General features: G+C 49.1%; 1 protein-coding gene across 3 annotated transcripts in view; it reads right to left on the bottom strand.

The window, feature by feature from the left end:
- KCND3 (potassium voltage-gated channel subfamily D member 3) overlaps positions 1 to 20,707 on the bottom strand; it is a 214,533-nt gene that overhangs the window by 171,166 nt on the left and 22,660 nt on the right. The window lies entirely within an intron of this gene.

Here is a 20,707-nt window from a genome sequence, read left to right as displayed (position 1 = left end):
TACGGCCCTCTGAGGTCCTGGTGCACTGGCCCCGCAGCCTCTCTCCATGCTGTATGAGTGGTGCAAGGAGTATGGGCTTTGGCGTCAGATGGACTGGGCTCTAGTCCTGGCTCCACCGTGTCACTTACTAGCCCTGTGACCTCAGACAAGCTTTAGCTCCTCATCTGAGAAAAGGGGAGAACACTACCGACATCACTAGGTGTTGTGAGGATTAAGTGTGTACATAATAATGTATAGCACTCGACCCAGTGCTTGGCACATAGTAGGTACTTGATAAATGGTAGCTGTTATTGGCAATAAATTTTCAGCTCTGCTGTTCTATGTAAGAGTAACAAAGTGTTATCAAGGCTGTGGTGGGCCCATGCTCAGAGTGCAGTGGACACACAAAGCAGGAGGTGACTCATAATGTCCTGTGTGCATAGGGAGGGTCAGGGGAAAGAGTTTGGGGAAGGCCAGGAGAGGCTCCATAACTCCTGGTCTGAGTTGGTGTTCAAGTCGTGGGCAAGGGGAAAGGCATTCCATTCAGAAATGGAAGAAAACACTGAGCCGCTGTTTCTCGTAGACCGTGTGCTGAGCAAAGGGCTGAGAGCATAGTCAGTGCTCCATGTAGCAGTTGTTGAGTAGACAAGATGGGAGCAATGTTGTCTGAGTCCTTCATGCCCTCCTTGGCACTGGGAAGGGCAGCCGGCCTTTCTTGATGACCATGCAAAGCCTCCAGCCCCAGGGCCTGCCAGGATCACTCCCAAGTCTCCAGACCCCTCTGGCTTAGTGCATGCCTGTTTCCTTATTTTCTAACCTCATTGGACTGAGAACATCACATTCTCCTTTTAATACTCCCCCAGAGACTTGCAGATTATTATTAAATACTGTAAAGTGAGAAGTCTGAAGGTTGTGTTGCTCTTCAGGTTTGCAGGGGGTTTATCCATATCTTGCCAGAGCTGGTCTTAGTTTCCACACCACATATGGGGGCCCCACTGGGTAGGCAAGGGCCAAGGAGATAGCTGTTCAACCAGTGAATCAGCCAATCAATAACAAATGCATAAGGAAGGACTGCATGGATCAGGAACTCTAAGGCTCTGCAGATACAGTGGCAGACTCAGGACTAGTCCCTTTTTCTGCTCTCTTTTGGTTCCTGTTTGCATGGAATATCTTTTTCCATCCTTTCACTTCCAGTCTGAGTATCCTTTAAGGTGAAGTGAGTCTCTTGTAGGCTGCATAGAGGTGGGTCTTGTTTTTTTTTAAGCCATTCAGCAACTCTATGCCATTTGATTAGAGAATTTAATCTATTTACATTCTAAGTAATCATTGATAGACTGGTACCATTTTATTAATTGTTTCTGATGGCAGGACTAGTCCCTTTCTCCACAGAAAGTAATTAGGCTGTATTCTAGGTTAGGTAATTTTGCCCAATTCCTGTGTTCTGGATAACCAGTCATTCATTTATTAATTTACTCAACATGTGAATGATTACCATGTGCCTGGCACCATTCCAGGTGCTAGGGATATAACAGCGAGAAAAACAAGGTTCTTGCCCTCATGGAGCTTACATAAATGGGGCGATACATAAACAGAACATTTCTACAGCACTTTAAAATTTATAATGTACTTTCTCAAACATTATCTCAATTAATTTTCACTTTAGTGATGTGAAAATTGTATTTGTGTTATTTCCATCTCATAGAGGAAGAAATTCAGACTTGGAGAGGTTAAATTACTTGCCCTAAATCACACAGCTAGTAATTGGTGAGACTAGGACTCAAACCCCAGTTTTCAACACATGAGACCATGTGTTCTTGAAGCAATAATTCTGTCAGGCGAATGGTCAATCAAAACAGCTAAAACAAGAAGGCATATTCATTGTGGGGACTTTTCTTCATCTGTCTGGGGCTTCCAAGAGGGATGCTGAGGTTTGGAAGAACTCCAGGTATTCTCATAATGGCTAACAAATAACCTATATTGGTAGACCAGCTGTTTAAGAATTGTCAGAGGGACCTGTGAAATCTTGGGCTGGGATGATAATTGTTGTTCGATTAGTTTTTTGTTTATTTGTTTGTATTACTATGTTTGGCTTTGTAACCCTTGTCTTGGGTACGATGACACTTCTCCAATGGGGACTATGTGTGTATATATGTGAGGAGGGTCAGGTAAGCAGTCAGGGGGAAGTGAGGAGGGACAGGTTGTACAGGCCTCACCTCCGAGGAGCCCTGTTCAGCCACCACTCATTCCTTCCATGAACACCTAGTGAGTTCCTAGTGTACCCTGGGGTACAAGGATGGCCAAGGAAAGTCCTATCTGTGTGCTTTGGGGAGGCTGCCCTATCATGCCCACAGGGCAAATGGGCCCCACCATGCCCCTATCCTGTGTGTGGCCTCCCTCTCTGCTCTGCCTCTACAGAAAGATCTATTTCAAGCCACAGGGCTGGTGCTGGCCATGGGCTCCCCTGCCAGAGATGAGTGCTGTTCCCATCTGTAAATGACTCCAGCTCCTGGAAAAGCAGCCACAGACAAGTGCTTAGCAGCAAACAGATCACTCCCCACAGAGCCTGTGATTCACAGGGCAGAGAGCCAGCCTCCTGAGGTGGCATAGGGAGGCGGCAGCCCTGGGAGGTGCCAGGGAGGTGCTCAGGACTCTGGCCCACACTTAAGGATAGAATTTATTTCTTCCCTTCCCCACAGCATAGGGCTGTTCTGCCTTCTACTTTCTCTTTCTTCTTTCTTGTGTTCTCCCACTTTTTCCCCCCTGGGTTGGAGAGAGTTCCTATCCCATCTGCACAGGTCACTTCCCCAGAGAGACTTAAAAACCCTCAGACCAATTAGCTGGAAGCCTGTGGCCAGGGTCTTTTCCCTCTGCTGCAAGCAGACCTGCTGCTCCCCTCTGGGGAGCTGGCCCAGTCTAGCCCTCCTCGCTGCCAGGAGGGCTGGGCAAGATCCTCTTATCACAGCTGTGAGCAGACAACCATGCACAGCAGGAGAGGGAGGGACAGGGAAGTGGGGAAGATGAGGGAGGGACAGGCGAGAAGGGAAGGGCTTCTGGAAGGTGAGAGAAGGAGCAGCAGCAAGCAGCAGGCAGAGAAGAGAGGGCAAGTCCAAACGGAGAAGAACATAAACAATAGAAGGGCTGGCTATCACGAAGATCCTTTCTTTAGGGGCCAATGCCATATTCCAGCATGGGCAGAAAACCACAACGAGCCTTTCTGAGCCTCACTCTGAGTGTCTAGGCTTGTGGGAGGTGTAGAAGCATGACACGCGGCCTTCGTCCCACAGGGGCTTGCAATCGGGCTGAAGGGCTGGTGTGAGTATCACATGTGCCAGTCCAACTAAATGGAAATAAAATGCTTTTGTCTGGGAATAGAAAGTAGGGTGTTGGTTCTGACTGTGTCACTCACAGCAAGGTGAGCCTGGGCCTTTGGTGGATCTCCGGGTGCCTTGGTTTCTCTTTTGTAAAGTGGAGATAATACGGCATGTCCTGCTAATGTGGCTATCAGGACACTCAAAGGAGACTGCAGGTGAAAATGCACTTCAAATTCTAAAACCCCACGGAAGTGCAGGAAAAAGAGCAACCTAGGGCTGGATGCTGGCACTGGGGCCACTCAGAAGACAGCCAGAGAGAACAGGAAAGCCAGAGAAGAGCCCTGCGGGCAAGAGCCTCTCAGTTGGGCTGGGAAAGGTAAACGGTCAGATTTAGAAGGGTAAGGAAAAGGTGAGGGGGTAGAGAGGGAGAGGACAAACACTACAGAAGGGCAGGAAGCAGGAGTATACTTGTTTTATTTGTGGGACAATTAGAAAATGAATTTTCTGTTTTTGTTTCATTGCTTTTCTCTCTCTCCCTTCTTCCCCCTCCCACCCTCGTATTTTTAGTTGATTCCTTCTGCCTAGAACAGGCTCCTATCTTTGTACCCTTCTGGTTGATGAACTTTCATTAATATTTCAGGTTTACCATGTGATTCCTTCCAAGAAGCTTTTCTTGATTCCCAAGGATGGGTGTTTTCTAAATATTTTTACTGTGACTCAAAATAAGAAATATATTTTACATCACATACATAAACACACATACACACACTCAATATATAGAATGAAAACAAAAGTTTTTGTTTTGTTTTGTTTTTGAGACAGAGCCTCACTCTGTCGCTCAGGCTGGAGTGCAGTGGCCTGATCTCAGCTCACTGCAACCTTTGCGTCCTGGGTTCAAGCAGTTCTTCTGCCTCAGCCTCCCAAGTAGCTGAGATTACAGGCGCATGCCACCATACCTGGCTTATTTTTGTATTTTCAGTAGAGACGGGGCTTCACCATGTTGGCCAGGCTGGTCTCAAACTCCTCACCTCAGGTGATCCACCTGCCTCAGCCTCCCAAAGTGCTGGGATTACAGGTATGAGCCACTGTGCCTGGCCAAAAGTTTTTTAAACATTTCCCCTTATGAGTGTGATGCATTCTGTGATATTTCTACTCTGCTCTATTTAATTTTTTTGAAAATACTGGTCGTGACCCACTAAGTTAATTTTGTGACCCACTAATGGGCTGGTAACCCACTGTTTGACAACACCACCTTCTGCCTGTCCTTGTGGTAGCACTTTTGCCCTGCCCCAGATCGGATCAAGTGCAAGACTTTATCCCCCTCACTCCCTGAGGACCGGCATCTGACCGTGCTCTCCCCTCGATCCAGCCCGCAGCACTGTGCCTGGTGCCCAGCAGGTGCTTTAAAAATTGTTGAATAGATTAATTATTGAATGGAGGCATGTCCTGCTGGAGCACAGGAATGCGAAATAAGAGTGGGACCGAATGGAGAGGGCCTTCAAAGGCAGGCAGATGAAGGAAATCTTAAGAGAGTGTGTGAGGGCAGGAGGGCAGAAATCCCAGGCAGGAGGAGGAGGGCCTGACCAGGGCACTGGCTAAGGAAGAGCCCTTCCTTAATGCCTTTGAAGGGAGAGGTGACAAGGTTTTATGGCAGAGAGCTGTGGGTTTGCCAGAGACTAAGTGACAAAGAGGACCCCAAGTTTCTGGCCTGGAGGCAGGATGCCCTGTGATAGATGTTTTGTCCAGTTATTGCAGCTTAGTAAAGAAATAGTAGGCTGGGCATGGTGGCTTATGCCTGTAATCCCAGCACTTTGGGAGGCCAAGGTGGTGGGATCACCTGAGGTCAGGAGTTCGAAACTAGTCTGGCTAACATGGTGAAACCCTATCTCTACTAAAAATACAAAATTAGCTGGGTGTGGTGGTGCATGCCTGTAATCCCAGCTATTCGGGAGGCTGAGGCAGGAGAACCGCTTGAATCTGAGAGGTGGAGGTTGCGGTGAGCCAAGATCATGCCATTGCACTCCAGCCTGGGAAACAAGAGCAAAAAAAAAAAAAAAAAGACCTATAGTAACAACAGCCTGCATTTATTGAGCACCTACTATGTACAGGTACTATGCCAGAACATTTGCATACATCTAATCACAGCTGGTAAGTGGCCTAGACAGGATTCAAATCAGATAAGTGTGAGTCCATGGTCCACACACTTTCCCCTGTACCACCTTGCCATACCTCAGTTCTGGCTGCCCCCTCCTGTTCATCAGTTTTTATGGATGACACAGTCTACAAGCCCCCACCTTCTTTAGAATTGGGAGCTGCTTATAATCAGGAGGAGAGTAGATATATGTATGAGAGGGGTTGGATGGGTGGAGTGAAGATGGCATCTGTGTTGACCACCTTAAGTGTGGGAACAACTAAGGGATGAAGAGCAGGGTACTCATTCATTCATTCAACAAACACTTACTGAGCACCTTCTATGTGCCAAGTACTGGCCAACATGTTAAGATACAATAGAGAACAAAACAGTTCCCTGCCCTTGTGGAGTTCACATTCTACAGTAAGGAGGGACAGACAATAACCAAAAAGATACAAAATCATGCCAGGAAGGAATAAGCGCTAAGAAGAAGCTGGGTTGGAGTTTGGCTATTTTAAATAGAGCAGTCTGGGAAGAGATCATTTGAGGAGGTGAAATTTGAACTGAGACCTAGGGAGAAGTTCCAAAGGAACATCCAAGGTGACAGTGTGGAAAGACGGAGAAGCAACAGCAGAAGGTCTAAGAAAAATCATTTAAGAGCAGTCCCTACAGAAAGACAGCAGGGATTTGGTAGGAGAAGAGAATGTTTCAGGGTCCAGGAACAGCATGAAAGCCAGCAGGCATAAACGTCCTCACTGAAGTCATTGATAAAATGCTGCCAAGCTATGGCTGCAATCAGCCAGGGCACACCTGCATCCAAGCCTTGGATGGTGGAATCTTCTGGGAATGTGGTTTGGTCCATTAACAGGACACAGCTACTATCAAAAGTCTCTGGGAGTCAGCCTCAGGGGGTCAGGAGTCGCATTAGGCAAGAGCTGCTTTCAGCTTGGACTAGGGAAAGCCACTCCTGCAGCCTCTTAGGAGGTGGCTGCTTGCTGCATGTCTGGGAGTTTTTGCTTTCAAAAGAGTCTTTGCCCCACTCCCTACCACACCCTTGCAGGGCAGGGCTGACCTGGAAGCCTCTTCCACACAGGCACACCCTCCTTCTGCCTCACACTCTCCCATGTAGGGTCTAGGAAGATGAAAAGGAAACTCTGAAGCTGGTGTGGGGGAATTTTGGGGCCTGGGGCAACTTTGACAGAGTGATTCATTTTGTCCCAGCTCACGTGTCACCATCTTGCAACAGCGCTTGCAGCTTCTGGCAGCCCAATACAGGTAAGAAGTTTCTGGGGCTTGGCTGCCATTTCCCTGCCTTCCTTCTCCCCTTACAACCGAGGTAGCTGGAAAAAGAGGGAACATCCCTCTTGGCTTCTCCCATTCACACATCTAGGGCAAGGAGGAAGCTCACTCCTTCCCAGAGGGAGATGCCGAAGGATGGACTTCCCCAGGTCATGCTTACTGCTAAATATGAGAGAACCCAAAACTCCCATGCTTGCCTCTTTCTTGACATACACAGGCCCAGTGCTTCCCAACCCCTCCCATTAGGCTTGAAAAGCTAGCAAGGGGAGGGAGAGACAAGGGGATGGAGGGGGGGTTGTCTCTGGTTCCCTCTTCTCAGCTCTTCCTCTTGTAGAAGACCTTCCGCCAAGCCAATTCTCAATCAGATCAAAAGGAAAATAATATAAACAACATTTTATTGAGCACTTACTATATTCTGGGCATTATTCTAAATGCTTTATATGAACAATTTCACTAAATCCTCACAAAATCAGATGAGGTACCATTATCCCCAGTGTACAGATGAGGGAACCACAGCAGAGAGAGGAGAACCAACCTACTAAATGTCACAAAGCTGGCATAACTAGATGCTGGACTTCATTAATCTCAGTTTCAGATGAGGCTGTACATGAATAGCTACCACATTCTCCAGTGAAGTGCAAGGCTACCACACAGGATCCCAGCTGTCCACCCATCCGGTCCATCAATGAGGTTGGAGAGAACAATAAAAAGCTTGTTGGAGATTGGAAGAGGACCACTGAAGAGAGTTACTGGTGTGCTGTGAGTGCTTCTCCTTTCAGGTCGAGCCAAGAGCGAGGGGCGTTAAGAAAACCTCTCAGAGAGTTTTATATGGGCTCTCTGCATTTGGGAGACATAGAAAACCAGTGTTGATTCATGCTCACATAATCTAAAGGGAAGGTGATGTGTGCACAGGCAGCTTGGATGGCTTCACAGGTTACTTGCACATTTCCAGGCAAAGTGTTTCTTATGAACCTGGTTTGGACTACGCCTGGAAAACGGCCTGCCTAGAAGACTGAAGCGGAGAACCTGCCCAACTGAGAAGGGAGTTGAGTGCTCGCTCAGGGAGAGGGCGTCACATGCATCCAAGGAGCTGTGTAGGCTTCCTCATGATTATGTGGGGCAAAGTTCTCCAAAGAACTCTGAAAGTGTCCCTCAAGGGAGAAGGAACCAGCTTTACATATATTCCGGGCCCAGAGAGCTCGGGAGCAGTTCATGACACTGTCACTCATGTGAGAACTTCCATGCCCTGCTCTCCTCTCCTGCCTGCCTCAGTTCCAACCCAGGGACGCTTTGGTTAGCAATCTAGGAGGAGGAGGAGGCTCACTGAGGGCGTTTTCCCTCCTGCTGCAGATCCACTCTCTACCCTTTCCTAGCCCCAAACCCTGGGAGGCCGACCTCCATGGACATCATCAGCAGGCTTCCTGCCCTCCAGAGGGAGGCACCATGGGCTAACAAGCCAGGGTGGGGGGTGGGGGGGAGTGTACTCTCCGCCCCTCCCTGCCAGGTCACTGTGGGTTGCTGTGTCCCTCTCCCGAAGATGGAAGGCCCCTCAGATGGCCCATAGAGCTCCCTTCTCTTAGTTCTAGTAACTTCTCCTTCCCCTTGCACCTGCAGACTGTGGAATTCTCTGCTCTCCCAAACCATGCCAACACCTTTGTAAATAGTCCTTTTATGAACCTCACCTCAACTGTCCAGTTTTTGTGAGCCATCTGCTTCCTGTTGGGACCCTTAATGACATAGAGGAAAGGGACGAGGAGCTAAGTGCCCCCACCCCACCCCATTTCCATCTGTGGCAGGCAGAGCCAGGGGATAGGAGACACCCAACTCTTAAGTTTAAAGTTATGATTATTAAACTGAACATACAGAACTGAGACCATTTGTGTCATCTAAAAGTGACCTGAAAATTCATGGGACTTGACCCAGATTTCATCTGGGGTGCAGAATTGCCTCAACCCAATAAACTTGCAGCAACAGTGGGAGCTGAAAGTAAAGTTGCTTTCTGATTATACCAAAGAGTTGTGCTTGTTTCATTCTCCCAACTGTCAGAGTGGGAGTCTGGCTGGTGTCTGCCTCTAGGGCCCATGCTGTCATCACTCTGCTGTACAATTTCTTACAAGACTAGTCAACGTAGGAGTGAGAACCTCTTTAACCTCCAATGTCCATTGCAAGATGGAGACCTAGACTTCTCCTCCAGCAGCCTTCATTCAGATTTCCATCTTTCTCCTCTGGGACTCTAACCTAAATCCATGATTCGGGGCATTTCCTTTGGTTTCTCTAGGGAGGAAACCGGTCTGTGTTTTTGAACCAATGCACTTATATAGAATATGATTTGTGACATAGGTCCCCCTCCTCGCTCACTGCTAATGCCCTCAGTTTTGCCTTTTATGTCAACCTAGATGGAGCTGTCTGCCTTATTGTTGTCCTTAGGATCTGGCCAAGATTTTCACAAATGATTTGAATACCTCTGAGTTTCCCAACTCCAGGCCTTTCTTTGCACATACTCTTCCCTCTGCCTCTATTTCTCTACTTCCTTCATCTCTTGTAGTTATGTTTCATGTCCAACCCTATATACCTGCCCGGAACAGTGGCCTGTAATCTCACCACTTCGGGAAGCCAAGGCACGAGAATCGCTTAAGCCTAGGAGTTGGAGAGCAGCCTGGGCAACATAGCAAGACCCTGTCTCCAGAAAATAAAAAATTAAAAAATTAGCCAGGTGTGGTGGCACACGCCTGTATTCCCTGCTACTTAGGAGGCTGGGGCGAGAGGACTGCTAGAGCCCAGGAGGTTGGGGCTGCAGTGAGCCATGACTGCATCGCTGCACTCCAGCCTGGGCAACAGAGCAAGACCCTGTCTCAAACAACAACAACGACAGCAACAACAAAAACCATCTGCTTCAAGAAGCCTCTCATGGTGTCCCTGGGAGGGTAAATCATCCCCTCCTCTGTGCTTCTGCTGGATGGAGGCCACATTTCTGTTTTTGAGTCACGCTGCATTGTAATGATCTGTTTACATGTGCGTCTCCCTTGCTGGGCCCTCACTAGGCAGTGAACAGCTTGACACAAGGTTCACTGGTGCTTAATGATTTTCATATCTTCAATGTCTGGTATAAGGCCTGATACATGAGGGTCCAATAAAGGTTTTTTAGAATAAATTATGAATGACTCAATGAATGAATGAATTCCTTTAGTTTTTGAATCATATGGACGAAACAGCCAACATGCATTCAACACCCTACATGACCAGCACTGGGCTAGGCACGAAGTGGGGCCACCTTAAGCATGAGGACGCCATTTCTGCCTTTGAGAAACAAACGATCTGGCTGAGGAGGCAGAGGGAACTAATAAGCAGTAGTTGTAGTGGCAGTAACAGCAACTAGCACTTATGGAGTGCTTGCCACATGCCAGGCACAGTTCCAAGTGAGTTACCATGTGATAACTGACTCATTTTAATCCTTGTAATCACCCTGTAAGGAATGTGTTTTTATTATCTTTAATTTACAGATGAGGAAACTGAAGCTTAAAGTGAGGAAGGGGCATGCCCAGTCCCAACCAGCGTTGGGCAGATTGCAGACACTAGAGGAGTTAGGAGAGGAGTGAGTTGCTTGTGAGCTGGAGTCCTCGGGGACTGCTTTGAGGGGAGACTGCACTTGAGCTGAACCGTGAATCCCCCTCACTCTCACTTTGCCTCCCTGACCCCTGTGCATCTGGAGCCCTGGGGAGACCACTGCATGTTGGATGACTTTGTGAGGGCACCAACGTCATCAGTGCTCCCGCCAGTCGCCTCCCCAGTTCCGGAGCCTGAGGGGGCAAGAGCCCATGGCAGCAGCTGATTAATTTCCACTGACAAGAGGTTGCGTCTTCTGCAAGCATGGTATTAAATAGCTCCTTTTGATCATAATTAAGTTTCTCTCAGGCTGATGCTATAAATAGCCATGCCCTATTGATTGGAGGGTCTGGGCTGTGAGCTCAGCACCCTCTGGGAGCCTTTCCAAGCCGGGCCTGGGCTCTCGAGTCCCACTTTTCTTTTTCTGATGTGCGGCATTCCTAATTTCAAGGGCAGGTGCAGCTGAACACCAGGCTTGAGTTCAGCTCATTTTCCCAGCCCTCCCCTACTTCCACAGCTCCTTCTAGGGTTGGCTCAAGAAGGTACTTGCCTTCCCCAGGGAAAATCAGGCACAGCCCTCAAGAAGCTGCAACACTGTCTCTCCTGGGCTGCTTCAGGACCTGAGTCTTTCCCTCTCTCTGCAAATGAGGACAATAGCCCTATCCCTCCCTATAGCACCTGGACACCTCCTTATTATACCAGTAGGGAAACTGAGGCCTGGACAAGTGACGATCTTGTTTAAAGGTCTCTGGAGAAGAAACTAACTCACCACTAGGGTTGTCCGTGCCTCTTTCTCTTCCTTAACAAAAGTGGAACCAATCTTGTTATGCTGTACTCAGTGCTATGTTTAAGACAATGAGAAGAAGGGCCTGGGGCCTACAAGACCCAGGGTCACAATAAGGGGAGGAAAACATCTCAAACAAAACACATTAATTATGATCCCTCTGACCAACACATTTTTATACTGGTGGAAAAGCACCAGGTAGAACACTGTCTCCCCTCTAGATGCCTTTCAGAGTCACTTCCCAGAAAGTCACAAGATTCTTTCTCCAGGACTGCTCTCCAACTCCCACTAAGGAGGCCCCAACAGCCACTAAGCACACACAGAGTGCTGCTACTCAGTCCACTCTGTGATTTCTCGGTACCTGGTTCTGTTTCATCCGGCCCCACCCGAGGAACATGATTGGCTGGGAACAAGGCAGTGTGGCAGAGAGGAAGGGTCTGCCCTTAAGTTGCCAGGCTTCATATGATCCCACTTCTGCTACCAATGAGGGATGGTCCTGAGAATGCAGCTTAACCTCTATGCCTTAGTTTTCCTCATCTGTCAAACGAGTAGGTGAAACAAAATGACCTTTAAGGTTCTCTTCTGTTCCAAATTCCACAATGATATGATTTTAAGTTAAAAAAAAAAAGAGATATATACACATATGCCAGGAAGAGAGCATAGAAGAGCCCAGGCTCTGTTTTCATCTTAAAGCACTTGGGCTCCAAAAGGAGGGCATCTGCAGAGGGCTGGACCTGGTGTCAGGCTCCTGCCCTCCACTCTTTATAGCAAACCATGGCTGTGGGCCAGATCTGTCCCATCTCTTGTTTTTATCAATAAAATTGGAACACAGCCATGCCCCCTCATTTACCTATTGTCTATGGCTGCTTTTGTGCTACAACAGCAGTGTTGAATAGCTGAGAATATATGACCCACAAAACCCAAAATATTGACTCTCTGTCCCTTTAAAAAACAAGTTTGTTAAACTCTGCCAGGGCATGTCGGTGGGGTAAAAAGAGGGGGGAAGGACTCCCAATTGAGGTGAAACTTGGGGAGATCCTGGGCAGAGCTGACTTTCTATTCTCCACTGTCCTGCAACTCAGGGTGTAGTAGGAATCACCAGTACTTTTCCAGGAGACATGGAAAAGGACCCTGAGCCCTAGGGACCCTGCCCAGTGACCTAGCAGCCTGGAGACAGGCTGTCCCCAAACCACCTGGCATACATACACACCATGGGGTGCAGTAGGACAGAAAGGTATTTTCTTTTCATCCTGAGTGTGTGATAGTAAGGATCCTAATCCAACTTGTGTAAAAAGCATCCAACCTGACCAGGCTGTTCTTGTCCCTGCTGGGGTTCCATGGCTAATCTGCTCCAGAAAAGCTCCCCAAAACCCTGCAGGACCCTGAGCTGAAGCCAAGGTAGAAAAGAGCCTCAGGTCCATTCGCAGTGCTCAGAAGCAGAGTCATTCCCTGGGAAGAGTAGGAAAAGTTGGTCACTGACAAACAAAGAAGAATGGAGGCCCTGTGAGCTTCACTTAGTTCTCTGATGTATGACCAGAGCAGAGGTGCTGCCAGGGAACTAGGGAGCAGGAAGCGGCTAGAAACAGGAAAATTAAGTAGAATCGAAATTGGTGAAATAAAACACATCGCCATTTTACCTCCACTCTTCGTACTCCCCATAGCTTCCCAAATTTCTCCAGGATTGTGCTGCTTAAGCCTTGGATTTCTGGGGATGCTTTTGTTGCTCCCCTTTATTCTACCCCTCTGGAGCTGGCAGGCCCCCTCTGTCTGGCATCTGTCCTGGCAGACAACACTGCACTATAGCCCTTTGATCTCCACCCCACAGTGTCCAGCATCCACCTGCAGGGTTGTGGAGGGTTTTTATTGTCTTCTCTTCCTCAACGTGAAGCCTGGACTGGTTTTTGAGGATAGTGGTGGGGGAACAAAATCTCTCGATTAGTTTTTACACAGAGGCTGCCGGAGGCCATATGCCATGTTCTCCAGCTCTGCCATTATGCATCTTGCTTGTAATTGCTTTAGAATGACACTCATCATGTTCTTTTTTATCACCCAATGACAGATCCATATAGGAGAAGGGAAACACCCTCTCGCACACACACTCACAGAGCCAGCCAGACTGCATAACAGGCAGAGTAATTGTTCTGAAATTCCAAGAGCTGGACTCTGTCCACTTGCTTAAATAGAGAATGTGTTACATGCACAGTTACTGCTTCTGTGTATCAAAGGGATGCGGTCGGTGGTGGACAGCCTGGCCCATGCTTCCATAAGTGCTTTCTCATGTTCACTAGCTCCCTCTAATCCCCCCACAAACCCTCAGCTTTCTTTGCTATAATTACTCAAGGATGGTTTGTTTTCAGGATGGAAAGACAACTAGAAACACAGAAGTAAACAGAGGCTATTCCCCAGTATTTAAACATTCCACCTCAAGCACTCTTAGGCAAACAGTCCTCCCTTCCCGCCCCTCTGGGTCTTCTGTTACTTCCCTTGCCCCAGGAGGCTCGCCCCATCCACCACTTCCTGCCCTCATCAGGGAGGATCTCTCTCCTTCCTAAAGGTTACCAGGGTTGGAAGCTTCCAGGGGCTCCTGTGAACTAAACTGTAGACGCTTTAACTTGGCTCTTGAAGTCTTCCTAGGGCCAGCGAGGGCAGTAAGGTCTATATTCTCTTCCTGCCCCCTGCTGGGGATGGCAGTAAACCCAAGACACCAGTAGCTGTGGGCAATGACCAGAAGCAACTTCTGTGTCCCTGCTAGGTGCTCTGTGACACACTGTAGGTAAATGGTAGAACTCTAGTAGCGAGCCTCTTCCTCAGAGGCTGGAGGTGCAAAAAATAGTTCACAGTTAAATGGTCTCACAGCCTGATATGGTTTGGCTGTGTCCCCACCCAAATCTCATCTTGAATTTTAGTTCCCGTCATCCCCATATGTTGTGAGAGGGACCTGGTGGAAGGTAATTGAATCATGGGGATGGTTTCCCCCATGCTATTCTCGTGATAGTGAGTAAGTTCTCACTAGATATGATGGTTTTACAAGGGGCTTCCCCCTTTGCTCAGCGCTCATTCTTCTCTCTCCTGCCGCCATGTGGAAAAAAAAAAAAGGTGTTTGCTTCCCCTTCCGCCATGATTGTAAGTTTCCTGAGGCCTCCCCAGCCATTCAGAACTGTGAGTCAATTAAACCTCTTTTCTTGTCTTGGGTATGTCTTTATTAGCAGCGTGAGAATGGACTAATACACAGCCCTTTCCCACCTCGGACCAAAGCCCTGCATACCCAATGTTGGGATCTGTTTCCTCTGCCCAAGCTGACTTCAGAGTAGACCCCATGTAAATGCTACAGGGTCTGACCAGCTATCTAGGGCTTGGAATCTGGGCCCCCAATAAATATCAAAAAGCCAAAGATCCTTTCTTTTGAAGGATGCTGATCCTCAGCATGCTTGATAAAGCCCCATTTAGCACAACCCTCCAAACAGAAATGGGGCACACCAATGGGTGGGGAACTATATGAGCTAAAGACCAGCCAGGGCTGGTACCCCTTCCTCCCTTCCCCACAGCAGTGGTCAGGCACGGACAGTTCCCAAGAGCGCAAGAGGACCTCTCCAGCTCCCTCCCCTAGCCCAGAAAGTGGCCAGGTACAAAAAAACTGGAAGATACTGGGGAAAACTTGGGCCAGAGGTGGGGTAGGGGGAGAAATCCCATGTTAACCATACAGGCTGAGACAGGGAAGGAGGCTTGACTGAAGTGTAAACAGTGTAAACCCTCAGCTGGGATGGGGGGAACACTTTCTCTCCAACCCCTTCTCTATTAGGATAGGAATGAGCTTAAGTCCTCAGGGATGAGGGGAGAGAACAGAATAAGCTGTTTCCAGAGTGCTTCCCACCAGCCCTCATGGTTTTAATTCTTCACCAGGAGACTGAGGGGGGCCTGGGGCCATGGCAGTTGGGGAGGTGAGTGAGTGACTGGGGAACCCCATCCAAATGCCAGCTTTGCACTCTAGGGAAGACCTCTCTTGGTGGTGCCTTGCCATGTCCCTGCCAGAGCCATGAGGAGAGAGCCTAGATAGGCATAGCCTCGACTCTGTGCTCTTGTCCCAGAGAAGAGAGGTACAGCACAGGGGCGAAGCTCTGTCCAGGGACCTGGGCTACAGCCCAGCCTAGTTTGCTCCTCCCTGGCTTAGTAGCCAGGGGCTGGCAGCCAGGATTCTGGCTGGCCACAGAGGGCCCTGTCCACCTGCACTCATCACATATGCAGTGTGTGTCCTCAGCTGTTCCTCAGAAAGCAAATATCGGCGCCAGTGAGGCCATTGTGCTCTAAGCAGCTCTGTCACCCCATCAGACCCGGCTGGCACAATGTTTCCTGGTCTTTGTTGAATATGTCCAATTTCCTGACCAACTCATCCCTGATAAATAATTGTTTCCTCGTTCCCTCCAGGCAGTTCCAAGCTAGGGAAGGGTGGAGGCTGGTGTGATGGGGACGGTCCTTTCTTTTGTCTCTTTGGCATCTGAAAGCCAGGGTTGACCTCTGCTTAGTGCAGGGGAGCACAGGCTCCTCTGCCAAGCCCCATCTCCTACTTGGCAGCCTCCAGCTTTTACCAAGCTCCTTCCCTCCTTGCCTCCCTTCCCACCTACTGTTTGAATCCCTCCTCTTCCCTTTCCCTATGCTGAAGGTGTGCATCGTGGGATGGGAGCAGGATGGGGATCCAGTAGGACACTGACCTAGGGAACTGGGTATTTTAAGGGAGGCCAGAGGGGGGCATTTGAAGGTTTCATGGCATGAAGGGAAGAGCATCCACCAGGAAATAAAGTGATCTGGGTTCCAGTGATGTGACCACAGTTGCTGCCTGGCTAATACTGGGGCTATCACCTCAGCTTTCTCATGTCTAAGACAAGGGGGCTCAACTACATCCCTCCACCCCAAGTAAGTGATGCCCACAGAACCAAGCCTTTAGGCAGCTACAGTCCCACTTCTGTTCTCCCTGCAGCTTCTGCCCTGAGTTTCTCTGGCCTGAGTTGCTGGCACGCCATCTGGTATTCCTGGGTGAGCCAAGAGTTATTTACCAGTGACAGCTCTGTTCATCTGGCCATTGCCACCCAAGCGTGAGGGCAGGAGAGCTCATCCAAGCCCCAGTGATGGCTAAGACTGGGCACGCACATGTGCCAGGCCCTGGTCTAGGTACGTTATAAACGTCATTATTTTTAATCATCACAGCAATCCTCATTTGCCAGAAAAAGAAAGTGAGGTTCACAGGTGGGTTTCTGTTTGATCACATTGTAAGTAAGTGGCAGAGCTGCAGATGGAACCCAGATCTGCCTGCCTTTGGAACACATGCTCTTATTAACCCACACTCTCCAGGAGGGGTCTTCTTTGAGAGGGTCTGACCTGCCTGGGCAGCACAGGGTGCTGCTGAGACTGCAATCATGATCTTAGGAATGAACACGTCTGTGGCTTCTTCCCCTTTGGCCCGGGGGAGCTGCAGAAGGCCTAGGGATAGGAGAAAGTTAGTGCACCAGAGAAGAAAATCCATTCTCTGTCCATTCGCTGCCTTTCCCAACCCCAACCAAAACAGCGACGTCACGCCATTACATCCCACTCTTAGGGACTTAGAGCCCCTGCCTTTGCATGGGCTTCACTAACTCAGTAGAAACAACTTGGACTTTGGATCAGGCTAAAGCCTATGTGGATGCCCTGCCTGTCCAGACCTTCTTTGTATTTCTCACTATGAAATTCAGTCCACATCGTTCATGGTTAGGACCCTGAGGTTGGTTGTGAAAATGGCCACCAACTCTTCTCATCCCTTTGGATTTACACCACTGTGCAATGTGATGTTGCTGCTCCTCCTCTTATTGAAAGGTAGAATCTATTTATCTACTCTTTTAATCTGGGTTTGGCCATGCAACTTCCTTTGGCCATTGGGACATTAACAACTGTGACACAAGCAGAGGCTTGAACAGAGCTTGTGTAGGAGGGCTTGGCTTGTCGTGCAGCTCTTGGGAACCCTGTGACCACCACCATTTGAAGGATCTGGGATAGCCCGCTGGATGATATGAGACAACAGTCACGTCACCTCTCTTTGTTGCCCCAGGTGATCTTGAGCGGGCCACCAGATATGTGAGTGAGGCCATCCTAGACTACCCATCCCCAGGTGGGTCTCCAATGACCAGGGAGATCAGCTGAGCCAGACCAGACCAAGAGAACTGCCCAGATAACTCAACCCCCCACCACACAGAATCATGAGATATAATAAATGTTTATGATTTAAGCCACTAGATTTTGGGGGGTGGATTGTTATACAGTAAAAGCTAACTGATTCAGAGCCCCACAAAGGAATTGAAGAAGGAACTAGAAAATAGGTCCTAAGGAGAATATTGTGAACCTGAGAGAGTCAGCTGAAGGCAGTGGTTAAGGGGGTCCTAGAGCCAGAATGCCTCAGGGTGAAACCCTTCTGTCATTCAGTACTTATGTGACCTTCGACAAGTTACTTAATCTCTCTGTTCCTCAGTTTTCTCACCTGTAAAGTGGGGATGATAGTAATGCCTGCTTGATAAGGGCTGCTGTGAAATGGGATTAAACACAGAACACTGAGAACATGACCTGGTCCACTGTATGAGGATTTTCCTGTCATTATTACCCTAACAGACAGTCCTGCCAAAGTCCCAATTGTCAAAGAGTTTTTACATGGAGGAAGGGGGCTGATTAGCAGATCTCTAGTTCCAGTGAGGGCTGATGTGAGGAAGTGAACTGAGCCTACCGTCATGAGGGACAAAGTCAGACCTCAGGAGAGACTTCCTGACAGCGAGCATTGCTAGACACAAAGAAGGTAATAGTGGACCTTATGGCTACATGGCCTTCTGGGGACAGAAACGCCTAGGCAGGCTGCAATGCCTCTCCATCACCACACCAACATGCACACGAGGACTTCTTTTTTGAAAGGCTTCCTGCCTAAGCAAAACCTCAGCTTCTCTCAGAATCATCTTACGGCTTTCCTTGAGGCACCATCTCAGGATTCAGAGGGAATTAGTCCTCCACAAGAAAGAAGAAGAGAAGTCATCCTTTATCCCAATCCTTAATCCTACCCACCAGTCAGGGTCTCTGAATTGCTTTCTGATTGTAACTCTATTGTAATTCGGCAGAAGGAGGGAAACAGGCACTTACATGCCATTATGGCTGCCCAGGCTCCCAGCCAGGGCCAGGCAGGGAGGGGAAAGGGGCCAACAGTCTTCCTGGGCCACAATACTGGGCTCTGGGACTTGAATGTCTTGCCTGGCTTGACACACTGCTCTGGTCAAAGCAGATTTTTCACTGAGGATGGCCCAGCTGGGACCCTGAGAGCAGTAGGTGGGGAGGGGTGACTCCTGGGTAGGCTGAAGCCTGGGATGCTAAAGTACAGCCTCCCAACCTGTGGGCTGCAGTACACAGGTGGGTTAGAAGGGGCTACAGGCAGCAGACTGATACAGATTCCCTCCCACCCCCGGCCCCCGCAGCTCCTGAGGCAGCTGGTGGGGTGGGGGCAGCAGAGCCCTGGTCAGTAACCTCCTGCCTCAAGCAGCCTAGCCAGCCCCAGAGGAGCAAGGTCAAAGACACAGCCAGGTGACCACAATGGGAAACAGCTCTAAGTGAAAACACCAGCACACTTGGAGCAGGAAAGGCAGCACTAACTCAGAGGGGCTCCTCTCGGAGCAGAATCAAAGTTTATATTTCTGAAATTCTAGGTATTACTAGGAGGTAGACACAAGAATAGAATGGAGAACAAAACTACTTCCTTTGCAAAGTCGGGAAAAGGAGGGGGTATTGTCCTACCTACCAGGGAGGGACTAAGCAATGACGAGAGAGGGATCCTGTGAGCTAGGGCACTGGAGGGCTGCTTCCCTCACCTTTCTCCCCATTTCCCGATGTGCGCAATCTTTAACTCTGCCAATGAGCCTGTCATCCAGTTCATCTGGTTCATTTTCTGTGCATAGTGACCACACCTGGCAAGCTGTTCATCCCCATAAAGGGCCTGAACACATGGTCAGCACGCCAGGAATGTTTGTTGAGCAGATAAACGAAATGGGCAACAGCAGATTCGAAACAGCATCTGCAGTCAAAAGCTTTGCTGCACCCCCCCAAACCGCCCCCAAACACTCATTTTTTTTGTAAACAGGACTGCAAGTCCAAGGACTGCTGAATCTCTCTGGCTCAGGAAACATCCCCCAGCAATTCTCTCTGGATTCTCCAGGCACAGAGTTGCTTTCTGAGTAAAAGGGGTGTGGAGGTTCGGTCAGAGGTTCATCTAAGGACCAGAAGATCCAGCTCTGGATCAGAATGCTGCTTCTGGTGTGAGAGAAGGGTCACCTCTGAAGAGGTAATCTTCCAAGAATGGAGGGACTCTGGATGGCAGGAAGAGGGCAGGATCCTAAAGTTCCCTAAGTCAACAATGGCCCAGGTTACCCTGAGAACTCCCTCCTCCCTCCCCGACCCCTTATGGCCAGCAAAACCACACACACACACACACACACACACACACACACACACACACACACACGCCAGGAGCATGGTGCCAGGCTCTGAGTCTCTCCTCCAACTTCCACTTTTTGCCCAGAGTACTTGCCCTTTCCAGCTCTCCAAACCAGCTTTCTCAAGTGATTTATACCCTCCTATAAGTTCTAGATCTTCTGTGATTTCTCTAAGTGGAACAGACTGATTGATCCCCTTGCAGCCCCTACCTGGATAGGAAATGTCCCCAAATTACATATGCCATTTCAAATTTGGGTACACCCTCCCTCACGTCATTTCATGAAATGCACAAACCTTGCACTTGACTCCTGCTTGTTTTGAAGTTTTATCCTTCAGTATGTTTGATCCACACATGTGCAGGTGCCTCTCCCTGTCTGAAGTGAGCCAGCAGGACCATGACAAGGCAGCAATGGACCAGTATACGTCCAATGAGCCCCTCTGTGTGCCAGGCACTCTGCTGGGAGCTGGGTTCCAGGACAATTGCCCCGGCTTTGGGGAGCAAGGGCTGCCAATGCAAGCAGGGCTTGTTTAGGAGGCTTTCAGATCATGGTGACTGGGACCTCCCTACAAGACTCACTCACCTGGCCCACCCCACCAAGCTGGCCTTCCTTGGCACCACCCTGCTGCTGGCCCCCCAGTCCTTATCCCCTCTGCACACTGGAAGGAAAGCCAAGAAGATGCTCGCATCCTGGAGACAGCCCACACGCTTACCCTCTCCTCAGCCCTCCGTGATCATTTAATGGTTGGTTTCATTCAAATAACTCAAGGTAATGTAAGCCATGCTGCCCACACGGATGCTAACAGCAATATATAGATTCCCCTGCATTTTGCAGGGAACTCGTAATAAAATAATGGGGGTGGAGAAGGAAAGGGCCATTTACAGACCAACAGGATAATAGAGGAAGAAAAACAAGTTGGTGATGAGAGTGGGAATGTAGGAAACCAGCCACTAGTGGAGGTATCAGTAGGGCTGGGGTGGCAGGAGACAGAAGAAGGGGTGAGAGCTCTGCTTACCCCCATAACCCACCCATTCATGCTACAAAGGTCCTTGGCTGTTTATCCCAGAGGGCCTGGTGAGGTCCCTGAGTGGTGGCTCACCGGGGAAGCTTCCACTCA

The sequence above is a fragment of the Hylobates moloch genome, unplaced genomic scaffold (assembly GCF_009828535.3).
Source record: "Hylobates moloch isolate HMO894 unplaced genomic scaffold, HMol_V3 SCAFFOLD_5, whole genome shotgun sequence".
Taxonomy (NCBI): Eukaryota; Metazoa; Chordata; class Mammalia; order Primates; family Hylobatidae; genus Hylobates; species Hylobates moloch.
This window is presented reverse-complemented; position numbering and strand designations above follow the sequence as displayed.